Below are 6,393 nucleotides of genomic sequence, written 5' to 3'. Positions count from 1 at the left end.
AAGAGTTAAATAGGTGTAGGAGCCTGAATCTGGGGGAATGTTTGAGGGGGTATTTGTAATTTCCTCAGACCAGCGGAAGCAACTCAGGTCAGGGCTGCAGGACCCTTAGCCCTCACAAATGATATCCCACATGTGAGTCTATTCTCCATTGAAGAGAATGTGTCTCTTTAAAAACTTCATAATCAGGGATGCACCAGACAGCCAGAAGGTATCCTGAGGTGGGTGAGGCAGTAGGCTCTGTGTCAATGTTCTCTCCTCCTCTTAGAAAAAGGCCAAGGGCGCTAGAAAGCTCAAGAACATATTCCTACAGAACACAGTAAATTGCGTTGGTGATTTTGACTTGAGGAACTGAGGTAGAGTGAGCAGACTATGTGTCCCACTAGAAGATAGAAAACCCCCTCCAGCCATTCTGTCTCCTACCCCTCATAACCCCCAGGATACACATTTGAACCAATGCGGCATACTCACACCGACACATCGCAAACACCCTGCTCTCAGTCCACAGTAGCTTTCACTCCTTATATGTCACATTTTATGGGTCTAGGCTAATGTACAATAGCAAGTTTCTGCAATTAAAGCTTCATGCAGAAGAGTTTCATGACCCTAAAAGATAAGTGTGGTATTTATTTATCCTACCCTCTCTTTAGTCCATGGCAACTACTGTTCTTTTTGCTGTCTCCACAGTTGGTCTTTTTAGAATGCCATATGGTTAGGATCATGTTGTTGTTTTGATTTGTAACTTTTTGTCTACAGTCAAAAAAATTTTTTTTGGTATGCTTGCTGGCCATGGTTCTCTTCTTTGGTGTACTGAGTATTTTGCTTTTATTCAGACAAACTAATTCTTTTATTGTTGAATCTTAAATGTCTTAATGTATTTTGGGTCACAGTTCTTTACCATATGTATTTTTTACAAGCATTACCTTTTTCTGGATTGTTTCTTTCACAGAGAAGACCTTTGTATATTAATAAAGTTTAGCTTATCATTTCTCTCACAAAGTGAGACCTATTGAAAAGTCCAAATCCATCATCCAAACTCACCAATCTGTTGTCATTAAGAACTGTAGAGTTTTAAGATTTTCAAATTTAAAATTTTTTTATTGCATATGTGCAAATGCCATGGCAAGCATGCAAATCAGAGAACAACTTGCAAACTCGTTCTTCTCTCTTATTATATGAGTTATAGAAAATAAATTCAGGTCTTCAAGGTTTTCTGAGTTATCTCGAAAGCCCTACTTAGATTCATGCTCCATTTTTAAGCTATCTTTATAATAAGTACAATTCTTGTGCCTACACTGGTAGGATGTGGAAGCATATGAACTAGCGGTTAGCAGAGGGTATTAAATATTTATGGAGCAAAAGCAAATCTTTTTCTCTTTCATATAGATGCAGAGTTTTCCATAGCCATGCCCTGAAAACCATTATTTGTTTCAGTGTGCTGTCTTAGTTTAGACTTGTGTGCTTCTGCTCCCAAAAGCCTCATTCTAGCCCAATGATTGGCCCGTTTAGCAAATTCTACCCTACCTGTGGGATGTAGCCTGACAACAAGATTGGAAGTCAGAAACTGTTAATTCCATAATGTTGTTTCCCTCAAATTACGTTTGATCTTCAGAGTTTTGCTTCTTAATACGATGTTTTGAGTCAGCTTGCTTATATCCATTAAATAACCTGCTTGGGTTTTGTTGTGATTTTGTTATGTTTGTTTGGCCAGACAGTTTCCAAGCACTGAGTGAGAGAAGCTATCATATACAATTTCTGTGTCTGTCAGCACTCCCCTTCAACACTGAAAGAGAATCAAGACACTTTTGGAAAAATAAAACCAGAAGATGAATGTAAAATGAATGACTATAGTCAGTTTCGTTATCACAAAGGGCATGAAAAAGAAAGAGTTTGGGGATATCAGGAGGGGATATCAAATGTTAACATGGAAAGTTAAGATGAAGACAACAGATTTTCATTCTCATTTTAAATTTTGTAAATTATGCTTGATAGTTAAAGTCAAAACTTTAATGCTGTATGATGTGACTCACAATTTATGTACAGGCACTATGCCAAAATTATTATGTTACATTTAGGGAACAGAAAATGGCAGGAAAATAAAACAATGTTTCTACATATCAATGAAGTAGAAATGTTAAGGTTATAGAAATATTCTTCCAAGAATAATGGAAGAAATACTAGAAAGGCTATGTAATGAGATAAATTAAAATGCTATAGGTAAATCAAAATGAATTAATAAAAAAGCAGGTAACCTACAGGAAGGCAGGAAAGGGAGAACACACAAATGAAAAATGTGTTAGCTACCTTATTAGAACAATAGCTATGTTGTATTTATTTCTAAAGAAATATTCTGATATTTAAATTGGTATATAGATTCAAAAGCCCACAGTTAGCAAAAGAATTCACTTCAAATATAAAATATAGATAGCTTGAAAGTAAAAGTTGTAAAGCATAATGCTATTAAAATATTGATCAAAAGAAAGGAAGAGAAAAATTATGATGTTCTGAGCAAGTAAAGGATCATTTGCTGTTCTCACATTGGCAGCACATATACTATAATGGAAATGAAGATTAGAGAATGAATACAGAGAAGATTAGAATGCCCTCTGCATTTGTATTTTATGATTATGAGTCAATCCACCAATAAAAATGTGTTTCGATTTTAATTGTGCATGCTCTGAGTAACAGTGAAGCAAAAACTAATAGAACATAGGAAGAAACAGCTAAATCCACAGTCAGAGCTGGACAACTTAATTTCCTTCTCTCAACATTTTACTAAGAAGCTAGATAAAGCATCAGTCAGAATACCGAAGACAAAACCAACAACAAATAGACTCTAATTGGCATTTATGGGGTAAAATCATAATGTTCTAATTCAAGAACCTGTATGTCTTTTTATCAAAATAGACTATATTCTGAGAAGAAGATAAGCTATTAAATAAAAGTTGAATGAAAATAGTGTGTCAATGATTATAGTAGAGTGAAAAGAAAAATACAAATAGAACAATAAAAGTTAATTATGAATATATGGATTAATATATAATTACTGGATTAATAGAAAAATATAAAAGTTTGTTGGACATAATTAAAGCAATGGATAGAGGAAATTTATAGTAAGTACCAAGTGCTACATTTGAATGGTAAAAAAATCTTAAACTAGTAATGTAAGAGTCTGCTTCAATAAACTAGAATAAGAGAACAAAGTAAATTCAAGATAAGCAGAGTGAGGGACATAGTTGAGACAGCTGAAATTAAAGAAAAAGCAGAGAATGTTAATTGCACACAAAAAACAATTTAAAATTTTTTTGACTAGAAAAAAATGATATTATTTGCAGAGATCTAAACAGATGCTAATACTACAGACCCTATAGTCATCCAAGGGGTGAAAGAGAGTTTCTATGCACATTACTGGGATGGAAAAGTCATTACCAATCTTAACCTAGCTTGGAACACTATAAGTTACAGTAAAAACTAGCCTGACAAAATATACCTACTGATGCAATAGTGCCATAAGCATTATGAGAACAGCTAATTTTTGATTGGATGCAAAGCTTTCATCATAAGATGAAGCCCATGATTGGTACATTTACTGGGCTAAGGATCCATGGCTGGTGTGCTGGCTTATTTTATGTCAATTTGAGATATGCTAGAGTCATCTGAGAGGAAGAAACTCTAATTAAGAAATTACCTCCATAAGATAGGGCCGGGAAAGCCTGTAGAGAATATTCTTAATTAGTGATTAATGACGAAGGGCCCAGGACATTGTGGGTGGGGACATCCCTGGACTGAGATCTTGGTTCTATAAGAAAGCAGGTTTGCCAAGCCATGGGGAGCAAATCAGTATGCAGCATCCCTCAATGACCCCTGCATCAGCTCCTGCTTCCAGGTTCCTGTCCTATTTGAGTTCATGCCCTGATTTCCTTCAGTGATGGATTATGGCTATGGAAGCATAAGGCAAATAAACTCTTTCTTTTCCAACTTGCTTTTGATCATGGTATTTCTTTATAGCAATAGTAGTCCTAACTAAAACAGGTGTCTACACTATAAGTCATAGGGGAGAATCTACTAATATCATTCAGTTAAATGGGTGCAGTATTAAACTACAACATAAATTCTTACATTTATTTATATAGATTAATTAGCAATCTTCATCAGATAAACTTTCTTTTGCAGTAGATAGTGATTATACAGAGATCCACAGCTGATCAATATAGAGAGAATAAGAGACTGTGGAGTCCCTAGCTCTAAGAGGGAAATCCACATCATAGTTTGATCTCTATTGCTTTGACAAAGACCAAGATCAAAGAAGAAAGGTTTATTTGGTGTATGCTTCCACATCATAAACCTTCACCAAAGTAAGTCAGGATAAGAACTCCAAGAAGGAGCCTAGAGAAAAGACCTAAGCAGAAAACATGGAGGGATGCAGTTCGCTGGCTTTGCTTTTCATAACTTGTTCAGCCTACTTTCTTATATACCAGGAACAACTGCCCAGGGGTGGTACTCGTCACAGTGGGCTGGACCATCTCACATCAATCATCAAAAAAAGAAAATGACCCTCAGGTTTGCCTACAGACCAATAAGGCGAGGTTATATTCCCAACTGATGTTCCTTCTTCTCAGATAGCCATAGCTTGTGTCAAATCAACAACAACAAAAACTTACACACTATTTTCCACAAAGGCTTAGGCATCAAGTTCTAAGTGGGGATGGAAAGATTGTAAGAGCCAGAAATAGTGAATGGATAGATTTGGTGAAACATTGTTTGCTTGATGTGACAAGGCCATTGCATACACAAATTTGCAACAGCCCAGACAGCATGCATAAGGCTTGCATAAGATCACGTCAGCCAAATCCCAGCTTGGATGGAGTGGGCCTCATAAAGCCCCATCACTAGTTGAAAACTGCTAGGAAGTGATGCTTGCTGGAGGAAGATTAGCTTTCTTCTGTAAAGCAGGTCCTGAGAATTCACCCATTGCCACAGTCTTAAACCTATGTACAGATGGGCAGTAGTGAATAGACTCAGAAATTTATTTTATTTTATTTTATTTTGTTTTATATTATTTTTAAAGAGAGCACATGAAATTGGGAGGATAAAATGGTAGAGAAGACTGGGGAGGAATTTGAGAGGAGGGACTGACTGGCATGGATTTGATCAAAACACTTTAAATGCACACATAATTATTAAATAAAATATTTAAGTAAAAGAAATAGTAAAAAATTGACATACATTAATTGACATCTTAGATGAAACATACCAATTCTTTTTTTTTTGTAATTTTATTAAATTATAAAAAGTTTCCATTTACGCCCCTCCTCCCAACACCCTCCCACTCCCCCACTCCCTCTCCTCCTCCCTCTTTGTCCCCAAGGGAAGTCAGGGTCTCCTGCCCTGTGGGAAGTCCAAGTTCCTCCCCCCTCACTCCAGGTCCAGGAAGGTGAGCATCCAAACAGACTGGATCCCAAAAATCCAGTATATGCAGAGGAAACAAGTCCCAGTGTCATTGTCAATGGCTTCTCGGAAAGACTGCAGGCCAGCCACATTCAGAAAAACCAGCCACATTCAGAGAATCTGGTTGGATCACATGCTCGTTCAGTCACGGTCCATCTGGCCTTGGTAAACTCTCATTAGATCCGACCCCTTGTATCAGTGGGTGATAGTATCCCTCGCAGTCCTTCGTCATTTTCTTCCTCCTTTTGCTCCTCGTTTGGGTCTTGGGGGGCTCAGTTCGGTGCTCCAACGCGGGCCTCCATCTGTTTCGTCATCCAACGCCAGATGAGGGCTCTATGGTGATAAGCAAAATATTCATCAGTATGGTCACGGGCCAAGGCCGGTTCAGGCACCCCCTCCAAGTGGGAAGTAGTCTACAAGATATAGGCACAGGAGCCCTCTTCCTAAGTAGGACCCCAGCAGCACAGACAATAAGAGAAACAATGAATAAATGGGATCTACTGAAACTGAGAAGCTTCTGTAAAGCAAAGGACACTGTCAGTAAGACAAAAAGGCTGCCTTCTGACTGGGAGAAGATCTTCACCAGCCCCTCATCAGACAAAGGTCTGATCTCCAGAATATACAAAGAACTCAAGAAACTAGACACTAAAACTCTAATTAACCCAATTAAAAAATGGGGTACTGATCTGAACAGAGAATTCACAACAGATGAACTTCGAATGGCCAGAAGACACTTAAGGTCATGCTCAACCTCCTTAGCGATCAGGGAAATGCAAATCAAAACCACTTTGAGATACCATCTTACACCTGTCAGAATAGCTAAAGTTAAAAACACCAATGATAGCCTATGCTGGAGGGGATGTGGAATGAGGGGAACACTCATCCATTGTTGGTGGGAATGCAAACTTGTGCAGCCACTTTGGAAATCAGTGTGGCGGTTTCTCAGGA

The sequence above is a fragment of the Myodes glareolus genome, chromosome 2 (assembly GCF_982192425.1).
Source record: "Myodes glareolus chromosome 2, mMyoGla1.1, whole genome shotgun sequence".
Taxonomy (NCBI): Eukaryota; Metazoa; Chordata; class Mammalia; order Rodentia; family Cricetidae; genus Myodes; species Myodes glareolus.
Note: the sequence above shows the minus strand (reverse complement) of the source record.